The 16841-nt window shown below is 38.3% G+C and overlaps 1 protein-coding gene across 5 annotated transcripts in view; it reads right to left on the minus strand.

Moving 5' to 3' along the window:
• Window positions 1-16841, minus strand: part of dgt1 (dim gamma-tubulin 1) — a 333213-nt gene that overhangs the window by 108919 nt on the left and 207453 nt on the right. The window lies entirely within an intron of this gene.

Consider the following 16841-nt stretch of genomic DNA (forward strand, 5'->3'; position numbering starts at 1 on the left):
GGGACACTGGGGGTGTATTCTACACCTGTGTCCCCCACCCGCAGGGGGTGTTACCCTTTTAAGTTGGGGTCAGAAGGCCAGCACCTCAACCGTCTGAGCCACTCAGCCCAGCACTATTGAAAATCCAGTCACTGGATGCTTTAAATTCATCACACTCTACAGGGTGCGCAAAAATTATTTCAGCGGTTGTCAATTATTTCTAGCCATATTATTAGAGATATGGTGATGGTGTTTGATGTTGTAAGGCAAGTATCCCTCAAAGTTGTATGTTTTGTTTTGTTTGAATAGCCCTCCATACATTGTGCTTCTCCCAACGCCCGTGAGAGTGCAACAGTTGCAACATCAGCAGACATGATGCGTCCTCTAATCCAACAGTTGCAAAGATGGCAACTAACAGTGAAAAAGCGTATGCTGTTCTGGAATTTCATTCCAGCCAATATGTGACAACCATGCGACAAAACTTTGGAACGAAGTATTGGAAAGATCCACCCAGTGCCAACTCCATTCGCCGATGGCATGAACAAGGGAAAATCAACAGGACGGCCCAGTGTGCCTGAAGAAACGGTTGAGCGTGTGCGATGCAGTTTCGAACGTAGCCTGTGAAAGTCAACTCGTCAAGCGAACAGGGAAATGAACATGCCTCGTTCGAGCGTTTGGAAAGTCGTAAGGAAAACATTGCAGATGCGCCCTTACCATTTGCATATGCTCCAAGCCTTGTCGCCGGGTGACAAAGTGAACCGTTTTGAGTTTTGTACAAGTTTTCAGGAGCGTATGGAACATGATTGATTTTGTGACAACCTTGTCTTCAGTGATGAGGCAGCATTTTTTCTGAGTGGTAAAGTTAACAGGCACAATGTACGAATTTGGGGGACTGAAAATCCCCGTACCTGTGTGCAACACATTCGTAACTCTCCCAAGCTCAATGTTTTCTGTGCCATCTCGAAACTTGCAATTTACGGTCCCTTCTTCTTCACTAAAAAATCCATTACAGGGCACATTTACCTGGATGTGCTGGAGAATTGGCTCATGCCACAGCTGGAGACCGATAGCATGAACTTCATCTTCCACGCTGATGTTCGTGACTTTCTGAATAGCAGACTTCCAGAAAGATTGATCGGTCGTATCGAGAATGCAGATCACACCCTCATGTCATGACCTCCGCGCTCTCCTGACCTCACCCCTTGCGACTTCTTCGCATGGGGTTACGTGAAAGACGCAGTTTTTACGCCACCATTACTGGCTGATCTAACAGAACTGCGGGCCCGCATCATCAACGCCTTTGGTTAGATTGACAGCGACATGGTACGTTGGGTGTGGGACGAACTTGACTATAGAGTTGATGTGTGTAGAGTCACTCATGGAGCACATATCTAGCGCTTGTAGGCTCATAAAAAAACGTTGTGAGTTTTTCTGTCTGTCTATATAATTTTGTAATGTTACAACAAATAATAAACAAACAGGAATTTTTTTTAAACTGCTCCAATCATTAGTGCGCACAATGTATCTTCTGAGCTACATCTGTTGCTTGAGCTCAAACCATACTCCTGTCTAATTGCATGTTTAAAGCTCATGCTTGTAGAAACCACTTTAAAAGAACGACTTCTAATTGTGGAAACTGAACCTAGTAATTACAATTCCTTGTAGCGCTTTTCCCTTTTTCAAAAGGAGTTTCAATCAGTTTACTAACAAACATATTTAAGGATGCCTGAGGAATGTTTAACTAACACATTAAATCCACACACTTCCTATTTGGATTATGATCAATTTCTTGAAGGATTTTGAGTTTTTCACTGTTATTTGCCACACTTTCTTTCTCCTCAGTGCAAACCCATAGATAAAGTCAAGTTAAAATATGCCAAAAACACTACAAGGCAAGCTATTGTCACTGAATGAATAGAAGCAGGTAATCTTCGATGACACTATTGAAACTACACACGCTGCTAAACTGAAAATTAGCTCTCAACTGTGTTACTCCTCCAAGCTAAAACATTCACTTAACCTTAGCCGAAGTGACATGATCAGAACCAACGGTGCTTGAGCATGGTACAAAGAACAGCTGTTACAAAGTTTTTGTGGTTGTTTGCAGTTACAGGAAGATTCATACTGTCCGAGTGGAATAGAAATCAAGTTTTAAAATTCATATAAGTTTATGAGCAATACTGATGTCCATATGACATTAGAAGTGAAGAATTACCACAGCATAATTTAATGTGGCAATGCTTTAAGCAGAATTTGTCAGTAATGGAATGTCAATCACTCAAATACTATTCAATATGAAGCAATATGAAGGTAACAGAACAGCAGCGATTCTGTGGACTCAAGTTTATGAATGCTAGTGAAGAAACCTGAATGTGTGACGTCATGAAATGGGAGTCTATCATTGCTTCAGCGCATGCCCCCAGGTTTAAAAAAATAATAATAATACAGGACCCGTTGTCTGTAAATGTAATTAAGCAGTCTCTACCTACTGAAATTTACCTATGATAATAAAGACATTTATAAAACGATACAAAAGTTGAAAGCTAGAAGGCAGCTGGGATTGATAAGATTTCTGGGGATATATTAAAGGCTATGGGTTGGGATATAGTGCCATATCTGAAATACTTATTTGATTACCGTTTACACGAAGGAGCAATACCAAATGAGTGGAGAGTTGCAATAATAGCCCCAGTGTACAAGGGAATGGGTGACAAACATAAAGCGGATAATTAAAACGTCAGTCAGCTTGACGTGTTGTTTGCATGCTCTGGGAAAGCACTCTTCCTGATTATATTAGACACGTTTGCAAAATTACTAACTTATTTGACAGAAGGCAGTTCAAGTTTAGGAAAGGTTATTCCAGTGAAGTTCCACTTGTAGTATTCCAGCAAGGTATAGCAGATATTTTAGATTCAGGAGGTCATAAGGACTGTATTGCTATTGACCTATTCAAGGCTTTTGATAGGCTAGATGGGAGATTATTAAAAAAAAATCAGGACTACTGGGCTAGACAAAACAGTGGTTGAATTGGGTGCTACATTTCTACAAAACAGAACTCAGAGAATTAGAGTAGGTGAAGAGTTATCTGATACTGTAGTGATTAAGATGGGGGTCCTCCAGGGCAGTATTATTGGACATTTATATTTTCTAATATATATAAATGATATGAGTAAGGGGGTGAAGCTGATTCCTGCTCGTGGTGCCCCTGCATAGGTAGTCAGAATTGAATTTCCGTTACTGAACTGAACGTCAGCATTCCAGAAGGATCATTAAAGTACTATCAGAAATGATTCATTCCAGTAGGGAAAGGCTCTTATCAGAGCCCAATTTAACAATTATTTCTCTTAACATTGAAGGACTGTCTTCTTGTAAAGAAGATCTTTTACATGAAATATGCCTAAAACATAGTTCTGATGTTTTACGTATACAAGAAACTCATAGGGATGTTAAACAATGACGTCCTGAAATCCCTGGAATGAGAATGGCAGTCGAACGTCCTCATGGCTAGTATGGAAGTGCCATCTTCACTAAACCAGATATCAGGATTATTGCAACCTCCATCACGGATGACAATGACATAGAAATTATTGTGATAGAATTGTGTAACTCTTATAATTTTTACCATTTATAAACTTCCAAAGGTAAGCTTTTCATTCAGACAACCTGACAATCTGAATTTGCAGAAAGTGTCCATATTTGTGGGTGATTTCAACAGCCACAGCATTATATGGGGTTATCCACATGATGATGAGAATGGAAAAGCTGTTATGTATTGGGCAGAATCGCACGAACTGTCCCTCATTTATGATAACAAACTTCCTTCATCCTTCAACAGTGGAAGGTGGAAACGTGGATATAATCCAGACCTTATTTTTGTGAGTGAGAGGATTGCCCATCAGTGCGTTAAATCTGTCTGCCTTCCTATTCCTAACACACAACATCGTCCCATAATATGCCAGATATTAGCCGCAGTCAGACCACGGAGTGTTTACTTTAAGGGAAGATATAATTTCAAAAAGGCAAACTGGGAATGTTTCACTTCCTCTTTAGATAAAAAGATGAGTATGATCAGTCCCATACCAGAGGCATATGACCAATTTATTGATGCCACTAAATTGTGTTCTAAAGAAGCCATTCCAAGAGGATGCAGAACTAATTACATACAAGGTCTTTGCCAGGACTGCCCTGCTGAAAAACTACTTCAATTTGTATGAAAGGGATCCTTTTAGTGCTGAAACTATTGCCAGTGGACAACAACTTCTCTCTGCTATTTCAGAGACTAAACGAGAACAGTAGTTAAAATTGATGGAAGAGGTTAACATGGATAGGAGTAGTCAGAAGGCCTGGAGGCTACTCAAGCGTCTCAGTAATGATCCTAATAAAGCATCATCTCTTTATAACGTATCTGCAAACCAAATTGCTCACCAACTCATCCAAAACGGCAAGTCTGTAAACTCCAGTTCTAAAAACAAAAGTGGATGTTACTAAGACAAAATTCATACCAGAGACCAGTATGCTTTCTAATCCCTTTACCATGGCAGAACTGAATAAGGCTATACATATAAGTAAAAATGGAAAGGCTTGTAGATGAAATCTGTATTCAACAAATCAAGAATTTTGGACCTGTTACTAGAGAATGGTAACTAAATCTTCTTAACAATTGCATTTGAACATGCAGAATACCCAAAATGGAGGAAATCTAGAGTTATAGTATTCCTTAAACCAGGAAAAGATCCACATGATCCTAAAAATTACAGATTTCCTTGCTCTGTCATTAATTCAAGATCTTAGAATGAATGATTCTAGTAAGGCTTACAAAAATAGTTGAACCACTTTTGATCCCAGAACAGGTTGGTTTTAGAAGAGGGAAGAACTGTACATCACAAATCCTCCATTTGACCCAATATATTGAAGATGGTTTTGAAAATTGGAAAATAACTGGTGCAGTCTTCATCGACCTAACTGCGGCCTATGACACAGTCACCAAATTCTGTTGAGTAAACTTTATAAGATGACAAAGGACAACAAGCTGACTGAATTTCTTCGATGTCTTCTTGAAAATTGAAGATTCTTTGCAGATTTCCAAGGGCGACATAGTCGCTGGAAGAACCTCAGGAATGGCCTACCCCAAGGTAGTGTTTTGTCAACAGTATTATTTAATATTTACACGAATGATCAACCCTTGCCAAAAGGAACAAAAAACTTAATTTATGCAGTGATCGAGCTATTGTCACCCAGGGTGATCAGTTTGAGAGTGTTGAACGGAGACTAATCAAAGCCTTAGATGAACCGAGTCCATACTACAGAGAAAAACATCTAAACACCTCAAAGATGCAAGTTTGCACTTTTCACTTAAAGAAGAAAACTGAAGATTTTCTGGGAAGGTGCTCTCTTGGATCATTGCTCAACACCTAAATATCTAGGGGTAACTCTGGATCGTGCACTCACATATGAACAAAATTGTGTAACACGAAACACAAAGTATCTACGTGAAATTCCATTCTTCGCAAGTTATGCAGTACCAGCTGGGGAATGCAAGCTCAAACAATGAGAACTACTGCTTTAGCACTGAGGTACTCTGCAGCAGAATATGCATGCCCTGTTTGGTATAGATCGTGTCATGCCAAACAGGTAGATATTGCTTTAAATGAAACTTGCCGGCTTATAACTGGTTGCCTAAGATCTACACCTTGTGACAAGGTATAATGCTTGGCTGGCATTGCTCCCCCAGATATCAGAAGTGAAGTAGCTGCCAAACATGAAAGATCTAAAGTAGACATTTCACAAACACATCCGTTACATGATTATCAACCTTCTCAACAACGACTGAAATAGAGGAAAAGTTTTCTTCATTCGATTGAGTGCCTTTCAGAGTCATCTCAATCATCAAGACTAACTTCCTGGAGATCCAGAAACCTCCATCTCAATGGATGGATGGATCCATCTGAAACCCTTCTAGCTGGTTATGAAGAGTCGTGGTCTACATGGAAGAGTCTGAAGTGGGGTCTATCTAAAGAGTCAACCCTATGTGCCTGCGGAGAAGAACAAACCATGGCGCACCTACTTAATTGCAACTCCTGCCCTCTCGTTTGCACCATGCAAGATTTGGTGAAGGCCACACCAAATGGTCGAGATCTTACCAAATTCTGGTCTGATATGATATAATTGTTACTTGAATGTAACTCTAGTATGATTTCACAAGTTAGGCCTATCTAATTATTTCTCATTCTTAATTAATAATTTATATGATGTATTGCTTCTGATACAAATAAAATAAATAAAATAAATAAATATGAGTAAAGAACAGGTATCACAGATAAGACTATACAGTATAACATCATCATCATCATCATCATCATCATCATCATCATCATCATCATCATCATCATTTCCCCTTATCCAGGTCCTGCTGGGTCGGGGTATTTATGGCACTTCTCCATCTTCCTCTTTCCATCCACCATTCCTCTTCCACATCTTGTCTCAGTCTAAATTTCGTCTTCTTATGCCACTCTTCACTGATTCAATCCACCTTGTTCTCTTGCCCTCGCACTTTGCCTCCAGCTTGGAATTCCATTCTCCTCCATCCTCTTTACATGTCCAAACCACCTTAGTTTTTTTTTTTTTCTTTCACTTAGCTTTCCTATCTCTACTTCCTTCCAAACATCTTCATTTCTCACTCTGTCTTTCCTTGTCTTTCCTATCATACTTCTTAGGAATTTCATCTCATCGGCTTGAATTCTACTCTCTTGCCTGCTCGTCAAAGTCCAAGTCTCAGACAATGGTATGAGTGCAAATGGGATGAAAAGTCAAGTTGTAAGTTTTACCAAGAGGAAAAGTCCTCTCAGACTGATTTTTTTTTTTTGCTAGTGGCTTTACGTTGCACCGACACAGATAGGTCTTATGGTGACGATGGGATAGGAAAGGCCTAGGAGTTGGAATGAAGCAGCCGTGGCCTTAATTAAGGTACAGCCCCAGCATTTGCCTGGTGCGAAAATGGGAAACCACGGAAAACCATCTTCAGGGCTGCCGACAGTGGGGTTCGAACCCACTATCTCCTGGATGCAAGCTCACAGCCGCGTGCCCCTAATTGCACGGCCAACTCACCCGGTGCCCTCTCAGTTTTAATGTACGGATGGGGTGATAGTACCTCATAGGGAACACTGTAAATCCAAGGTGTTAATATAAGGAATGATCTTCAGAGGGGAAATCATATTAATGAGTTTGTTAAGAAAGGTTACAGATGTCTTCACATGGACGGTTATATCACAACATTCAGTATTGTGCTATTTCACTGTTACATAAAGTTCCGTCCGTAACTAGAGCAAAGATGGAGTCCAAACCTCTGAGAATAGCGAATATTAAAACGTCTGGCGATACCATGAGCTATGATGACAGTATTTTCATCAGACGTTTGTAAAAGGGACTAAGGTATAGAAGGCAGTGAAAACGAACGAAGTGTGAGGATTGTTACGAACAATTAATGAAAAAAAAAAAAAAAAGTTGGAAGAGAACTACTTTTCACCTTAATTACATACAAAAAGCGACATCGTCTACTACGTAAAAGAGGGTATCGACATTAGATTCATCCAGCGGAAACAAGAAGAGGACTTTACTGACAACTACATTATAGATTATTAGCAGAAGATTTTTATTTCGCTCCGCGAAATTTAAATACGCTAAAACCCAAGTACAAAGACTACAACAGGCATACGTCACGACAGTCTATGCTGACGTATTATCTGATATCAACAGACTTAAAGAATCAAAGGAGTGGAATTCCAACAGTAATCTTTAGAAAGAATATATAAACATAATCAGGGTGTCCACCAAATCCAGATTTTAAAATTCCCTGACATTTCCCTGTTTTCCAGACATAAAAACCAGTTTTTTCCCTGACACATGATAACAAAAAACATAATTATAAAGGAAGTGTCAGTAATATTAAAAACATTTTTAAAACATCCAAAAAAATAAATGAGCAATTAATGTGCATATTAAAACTTGGAAGTTTAATTTAGTCTGATTAAATTCACTTTAAGTTTTTTTTACATGTATTACCATTACTGCTTCAGCGAAGAAACTTCTTTGTAGCCACCAACGACTCGAGCTTCTGCCATCACCCTCCACTTCTTTTCTTCTAATTCCTTCAGCAACAAAGCGGCCTTTCTCTTATTTTTTGCAAAGAATCTTCTACTTCCAATATTTCAGGTTTCTCCTTTAGATTTTGAATGTACAAAGCATGAGCACTCCTTGCAGCATGGAGCATGTTATTAATGGAGACCTTTTCAATTCCACCAGGGTTTGGGATAGAATCATATATTATTCTTTGTGCTACAAGGGATACTTGTAGCATGTTCTCTACTATAATTTCTTTATTAACAGGAAAACCACATTCAAGTGAAGCATTTCAATGAAACAATATTAGTATCATTTTGAGAAATGAAGCCAACTTTTCTATTTTCAAATTTACTATCGGAAGAACAGTGCGAAGCCACAAGTGATCTAACCTCTCGTCTTTAGAATACAAAGAATTCACTTCTTTCAAAGTATCATTCTCACAAACAGAAGTGAACTCCCTTTGTACATGAACGGCTTCATTACCCGAGATCCATTTGTTTTCAACAAAGGCATTTAAAGCTATCCTTAGCAGTCTGCTGCTTAGAGGCTACTTGGCTACACTTGGATCAAAACAAGAAATTAATTTAGTCAGTTTATAAGCTAACGGTGAGCAGATACGGCCAACAGCTGGAAACTGCAGATGATGACGACGATATGCCAGCGGTGACCTTTCCAGTAACTATTTGCACAAAGCTACCATTCCTCTTAGACAATCTGTGCAAAACACTAATATATCTCTATCATTTAATCCAGGATTGCCACGAAGTGCTGCTTTAGCAGCATAACCTATGTCAATTTTAGATGCAGGCAGAAGATTTTCTTTACTGTCTAAATATGTTTTAGGAGATCTTCTGAAGACTGCAGTGACTCAGACTTAACAAACCTTGTCATGATATTTATCATCAATGAAAGATTCATAAAGGAGTGATGCAAATGGGAGACCTGTCAAACTTTTAGGAATGGTTCCAAATCTCCAACAAGTGTTAATAAAAATGACAACTTGACCTTAAGAACCTTATCTTTAAGTGAAGTTGATACTATTTTGAAGCTGTTACAGCTTGGGATTTTCTTGTCTCTGTTTGTTCCTTCCACATATTTTTTGACATTAGGTAGGATCTATAGCATGTTCAATGACTTGAAAATTTTCAAGCCATCTTATAGCACAATATTTCGAAGGAAATACGTTTGAACCTGAATAATGTATATAATCAGCACGACTTGCAGGAGCGTAGCAAAACAAGAAGTGAAGAGCACGAAGAAATTCTGCAATATTCCACTGGGTTTCTTTTACTGCCATTTTATATGAATTGTGCACACTATGCAAGCCACAAGATCCAATGTTCAACAAAATAGGAACATCTAGATCTAATAAATTACCAAAATCCTGAAAGAACATTTTATTAACATTTGGACCATCCACTGAAATTTGTAATTTTTTTTAGATACGGTCCTTGCTGTGCTTGCAAAAAACCATAAACAAATCTGAGGAGGTAGAGTGACCAAGAAACATGGAATCAAAATAAGAAGTGCATACTTCATTAGTATCAGGATTGAAACAATGAACTACAAGTTCCATTTGGCCTATCTGAGAAACTTTATTCAGTGACTCGTCAAACCCAATGGTGAAATGTGTGCACTTACTACCCATCTCAAGAACTTGTTTATGGAAATAGAGAGCCAAACCATGAGTGATTGTATATGCAACTTTTGTTCTGTGCAGTTGAACTTTCGAAGCTGTTTCAGAGTCTGGAAACATTACTGGAAAAAACTGAGAACGCAATATAGGTCTAATTCATCGAGCTCACCATTCCCCTACAACACAGAATATTCAATAGTTTTTTTTTTGTTAGGGGCTTTACGTCGCACCGACACAGATAGGTCTTATGGCGACGATGGGATAGGAAAGGCCTAGGAGTTGGAAGGAAGCGGCCGTGGCCTTAATTAAGGTACAGCCCCAGCATTTGCCTGGTGTGAAAATGGGAAACCACGGAAAACCATTTTCAGGGCTGCCGATAGTGGGATTGGAACCTACTATCTCCCGGATGCAAGCTCACAGCCGCGCGTCTCTACACGCACGGCCAACTCGCCCGGTATATTCAATAGTAAGCAGATCAAAACATTGAAAATTCGATCGATCAATCATATAGCTATTGATATTATTGATTACTTCACATTCGAGATCACACTTTTTCATTAAAATTTATTCCTGGCATAAAAGACATGCCCTAGATTAATGTTATAAAAACTGAAAAATGTGTTTGTATTACACGGATAAATACGGTATGTCAATTTTATCTGGCAGAAGAATGAATTTCCAGATTTTTTCCTGAATTCCCTGACATTTCCAGGTTTTCCCGTTAATTATCTAATTCCCTGACATTTCCTTGTTTCCCAAGTTTTCCATACGGGTGGACACCCTGATAATCTATTCATTTCGAACGTTATAATCAATTATGTTATCCCAGGTTACCAGTTGTCGATAACATCAACTCTTCCAAGAAGAACAACCATTCACTATAAGCAGATAGTAACTCAACCTTTTCCTAAGATGACGATGCTAATTAAAACTGCATGTTATTCTGTTCCAACTAGTCAAGATATGTACGAGATGTTCTAAGAAGATGGAAGGCGAGACTGCCCAAATGAGCGCTGTAGGCTGACATTGCCAGCCGTAAGATGACCGAGTCCAGAGGAGACGTACTCGAGCCTTCCCAAAATACATAGGGAAATGAGAGGAGGCGTATCCATATGTCCTATCACCCAGACATAAACCAACTACAAGAGCTGCGGAATGAGATAAGTCTATTTTTAAAGTAATGTTTAAATGAATAATATTTATTTCTTTGCTTATTAGAAACGTACTGAGTTGTGCTGTGCAAAAATAATGAAACGATGCAAATAGTAGATTACGAATTAGGTTAAAGGTGGTCAGGTAATCTTCACATTCTAAATGTCAGATCCATATGTAGGTAGTCAGTCAGTGATTAAAGCCTACGCTCGAAATATTGTCAATGTAGTGTGAGAAAAGTTGTTTTCTCTAAGGTGTTGGTAAATCGTACACGACGTCAAAGGTGAACTCAAGTATGTGTGTATGATGGTTGTGATAAAAAAAAAATGGTAAATTAGAGACCATCCGTAGGAAGTGCTTGCCAGATAAATACATGTGTTTATATTAATTTAGGGTTATGACAGAACCGAAACAATAATGCAGTGAATAAGTCCACAAGCCATGGTAGAAGTGATAGATATTTTATGTCAGAGGAGAACGAAATACGTAAGGTAAATGCAATGTGTTATATGTTTAATGTGTGAAATAATGGCTGTTTAAAGAATTGATGATATGAGATTGGTGGATAGGAATGGTAGTAATTATCGTTTCTTCGTGAATACGATCATGGTTATGTAGTGGTGGACATAATTGTTTCCAAGTTGAGCTTCGCGGAGTGTTAGTGAATTCACTGTGTTTCTTTTAATTATTCACTTGCGAGCAAGCATAAATAGGTTGGTATATGATTGGAATGACACCTGTTGGTCGACAACTATACCCGAAAATACAAATGATTTCCCGACTAAGAGGGTAAATTCAATTATGTTCACACCTTCACAGATATTTTCCGATTCTGAAATTATTCTCAGGTGGAAGGAACGGTAGAGTTACTTCTTAGGCGATATCCAATGTCACTGATGGCTGACTGTAGGTATATGAGTTACGACCCTACGATAGAATCTTCACAGAGTAGACCTCACAAGCCAATATGTTTTATATGGAATTAGGATAGTATCCACTAGGAAACATAATGCAATCGCACGAGTACTTACTTAGAGTAATAAATATGCTCAAGTTAAGAGAAGTGTACTTAAGATTACAGATACAATGTTGAATCATTTATGGCAAGTATACATTAATTTAAAAAGGGGCTTATCAGTATTCACACAGTGAAATAAAGAAGCATAAACATTCGCACCACATAATGTCGATTACTTGTTATAATACCATGAAAATATTCTCCCAAGTTAATCTGATTGTGTATCCCTAACACTGTGAACTAAAAGAAAAGAGAATTATCATATTTCAGTAGGTCAACATAAGCTTGAACTGAAAGAGAACAATTAAGTCGAAAGTTTCACAATGTAAAGTACAAAGACTTTGATTCCAATTCATAAGATTTGATTCCAGACATAGAAATTGCGTCCTGCATATTTGAAACCACCCTCAATCTACAACTTTGTGTATAGTGTATTATACTGTAAATATTGTTTTCTCGTTAGATGCATCTAATACTTTTAATTTAATATTCTTTAATCTAATATTTTTAATCTAATATTTCCAATAATGCTAATCTAATGATAATAATCATGTAATTCTGATTTAAGAATCCTAACTAAGTAATATCCGATTTGATGATTTATCTTACTTACCTTAATGATCTTTGCTTAATTTAATTCTTTATCCAATCAATTTTTCGACCATTCAAGACTTAATTATTTGATGTACTACTGATTCAATATTCTTATTGATGAATAATTTAATTTGAATGGCAACTTTTTCAGTAGGCACTATTGAGGTCGGACATATTAATCACTTAAGCATCTGTGGTGAACTTCACCCAACATTTTTGTCCGATACTGACATTTCTTAAATTCTTTTCATACCAGAAGCAAAGGTGTTCTAGGCCAATTACTTGTAATAGAGGAGATTAAATGGACATTTAGGCATTTCATCAGATATTCTGACAGGTGCAATATTTTTAAGAATTTAAAACTAATCCTGTCGAGAATGAGTATAATACCTACATGAAGCCTACAAATTTTTCAATTATAATTCAAGGGAGAATGAAATAATGTCCAATTCATGGAATGAGATGAATGTATAATAAATGTGGTACATGAAAGTATAAATTCATCTTTTAATGTGTATTTTAGAATAGCGACCTAGATTTAAATATTTATGTCATAACAACTTAATTAATTGTAAGGAATTCTAGTCATTAGAGTGTAGGAGACGTCCTTCGACGCGGTTTAGAGGTTCCTTAGATATAATTTGACGTACCCTTCTCATCATTCGGAACTCATAGCCCATATAGATGTATATGATAGCCGTTATGATTGCGAATTAAGGTAGCCTGGATCTTTTTGCGTCCTTACCTGGACGCGGGATGGTGCAGTATATTCTTAAATGAGTGCAATCTAAGGCTCCTATAACAATGGAAAAATGTTGTAATTGATATACTCCTTGAATGATTTTTGAGCATTCTTTTACTGCAGGAAAAGTAACGCAATGCCTTTCCAATGAAACAGAAAGTCTATGCACAATTCTAAACACTCTTGTCTTGCACTCATGAGTGTAGCTGCCTACAGTTACATAAAAAGTCTGAAATATATCTATTAACTATAAGCTCCTCCTGCACTGGAGACACTATTGTCGCGGCCACCAAATTAGGTGGGTGAGGAAAACTGCGCTGTCGTTAGATATGGGAACGGCAAAGCGACAGATGGTCAAGAGTCGCTTACCTCCGAGCACGGATTGGCAACGCTGATCATGCAGTGCTGTCTAGTTGAAGCCCATCTGCTCCAGGCCACCTTACCCGAGTCATTCCCTGTCATGCAGCTGTTGAGCTTGCACCGTAAGTGCAGTTAAAGATGGATAGTGAATGTGTTCAGCCTGGTGTTTCTTCGGGTCTGTTACCTGAAGAGGACGAAGTAAGTGCGAGAAACGAACAAGAAACTCCTCTAAAGCGTCATCGGTTGGAAGGGCTTAAGAAGAAGGATTTAGCCAGCCAGACAAAATCCGTAATTGTGAATGTATTGCAATACGTGCAGAAGTTGGCCATCTCAAATATCTTGCAGACTATGAACTTCAAGAAAAGCCAAGAACTGACTGCAACAATGTGTAATGTTAGCCTTTGTTCGGTCCAGAGATGTGTTAACGAAGCAAAATATTCACCCAACGAAAAAATACTTTCATCTCCAAGGAAAAACTACTGAAGGGAGAAAAAACTTAAGTGTGCTTAGTGATTTTCACTGTGATGTAGCTAGGCGAAATGTGCTCGAATTTTACGACCGTGGGAATTTCCTACAGCAGAAATAGTGCGTAAACAGCTAAGAGAGAAGATTCGATATAGTGGAAGTGTACGTTCAGCGCGACGAGTGCTGCACAACCTAGGCTTCAAATACGAGAGGGCTAACGATGGAAGAAAATTTCTGCTAGAAAGACAGGACATTGCCGTAGCTCGTGCACGATTTTTGAGAAAAATGCACAACCTGAAACATGAACAATACCCGAGGCAATGTATTCATTTAGATGAGACTTGGGTTAATCAGTTGCACAGTAAACAGTTTATTTGGCAACATTCAGATAAGAGCGGTGGATTGAAGGTGCCCACTGGGAAAGGTGGAAGACTGATTGTTTGCCACGCAGGTGGTATTAAAGGTCTTATACCCCAGTGTAAGTGGGTGTTCCTATCAAAGAGGAATAGCCTGGACTACCACTCAGAAATGAACCAGGCATCTTTTAAAAAGTAGTTTGTAGAAGATCTGCTATTAAGTTTGGAAGAACCGTCTATAATAGTTATGGACAATGCTCCATATCATTCAGCTTTACTTGAAAAAGCACCCAATGCAAGCTGGAAGAAGAAAGAAACTCAAGAGTGGTTGCTGAAGAGAAACATACCTTTTAGTGAACAAGAAACTCGAGCTGAACTTTTGGAAAAGTTGCTCCCTTCAAAGTAGAAAAAAAGTACGAGCTTGATGAATTAGCTCCCTCTTGGAGCAGTAGTAAGGTTGCTACCCTACCACTGCCAATATAACCCAATTGAATTGATATGGGCTCAAGTCCAGAGAGAAGTGGCAGAGAGAAACAAGACATTCAAAATAAAGGACGTAGAAAAAAACTCATGTCAGAAGCCATCGACCGTGTGACTGCTGCAGACTGGGAAAAGTGCTTCAATCGCGCAGAAAATCTCCAACCGGACAATTGGGCCAAGGAAATAGTAAGGTACGAAGGAATGGAGCCATTCATCACCTAGTTGCTTTACGTCGCACCGACACAGATAGGTCTTATGGCGACGATGGGACAGGAAAGGGCTAGGAATGGGAAGGAAGCGGCCATGGCCTTAATTAAGGTACAGCCCCAGCATTTGCCTGGTGTGAAAATGGGAAAGCACAGAAAACCATTTCAGGGCTGCCGACAGTGGGGTTCGAACCTACTATCTCCCAAATACTGGACGCACTTAAGCGATTGCAGCTATCAAGCTCGGTCCGTTCATCATCAGTGTAAATGACAACTCGACAGATAGTGAGATGAGCGATGACAGTGACTAAGAAATCTGCCTTGTAGCTAGAAGCTGATTCTTAATTCAGTGTAAGTTCACGTAAACCTATTCTTTAAAGTAGTTCTTTTTCTATTTTACTCAGTACAATATACAGTATTCAAATATTTAAAGTTATAATGTAATAAAACTAATACAGATTAATATGTAATCCAAAAGTATTTACAGCATCCTGCAGCCTGTGCTGCCGCGCGCGCCCCGAATTGCCTCAGCTAGCGACATTTACATGATCGCTTTCCGAGTCATTTTCCAGGAAAACTACAAGACTCACGGAAATATGTTTCAGATGAAAAATATAAGTTAGGCGATTTTTTACATTTTCCCGCAAACAAAATTTTATTGGCTGAAGAAATAAAAACTTGGCCACTTACTGAAATTTTCAATACATGATTCTATGGATTTAAATTTACTCATTCAAGATTTTATTTTTAACTATTATTTAAAGTGATTTATATGGAAAACAGTTATACCATTGAAATCAGAGGTCTTTTCTGAAGCTTGTGGTATAATTTATTTCTAAACATTGCATGACGTAACATCAGGAGCTTGAGAGAGAACAACTTGCCTCGCGCTCCGAAATGATGTGTTCAGTTAGACATTTCTTCGCCAGTTGCTAAATAACCTTGGCAACAGCGTAATTTCTCTCGCCCGCCTAATTTGGTGGCCACAACAATAATAAGTAGCAAACTGTGGGAAACTCTAACCTATCTTCAATTTCTTTTAGTATCTGGTTCATTATGGCGTTGGCATTTTGTAGTTTGGTGTTTAGTAGAAAACTTTCTTTTGATAACACTAAAAAGGCATTTTTTCTTAGTATGGATCATCCTTCGCCTTCTTTAGTTCATAGTGTTTATACAGCAGTATAGCTTCAAACTTACATATTCTAAATGCAGCCATTACGAAATTTTAACAGTTGTTGAGAGGTTTAACACTGGGCCAGACTCATGCTAATTTAACACAAGTATTAACAATTTGTTAGTGTTAACAATTCTTGATGAGACGGTCATTTTGTTAAATTGTGTGTTAAATCTACTTAACAGCAGTGTTATCACTTAACATTCATTGAAGAAACCGGGCCTTAGAGTATTTGGGACTGGGACTTCTATAATTCAACATCATATACGAAAAAAAATGTTACTGAGGAATGTACTAATAGAATTCCACTGTATACTGTAGTTCTGGTTGAATCGTATAAACCTCAAAAGGAACACAAAATAGGACAAACACAATGACACTTGTTTGTTCTTTTTCAATACTCAGAATTTGTTTGCTTAACCTCCCTGCATCCATTTTATATGTGTCTGAAGAATGTAGATCCTTTCCTGATAGTGTCCGAGATCTTTTCCATCTTGAGAAATAAGATATAACTGTGCTAATGAGGAATATTTCATATGTATCATAAAATACTACCTCGTT

Source organism: Anabrus simplex, chromosome 5 (genome assembly GCF_040414725.1).
Source record: "Anabrus simplex isolate iqAnaSimp1 chromosome 5, ASM4041472v1, whole genome shotgun sequence".
In the NCBI taxonomy this organism is placed as follows: Eukaryota; Metazoa; Arthropoda; class Insecta; order Orthoptera; family Tettigoniidae; genus Anabrus; species Anabrus simplex.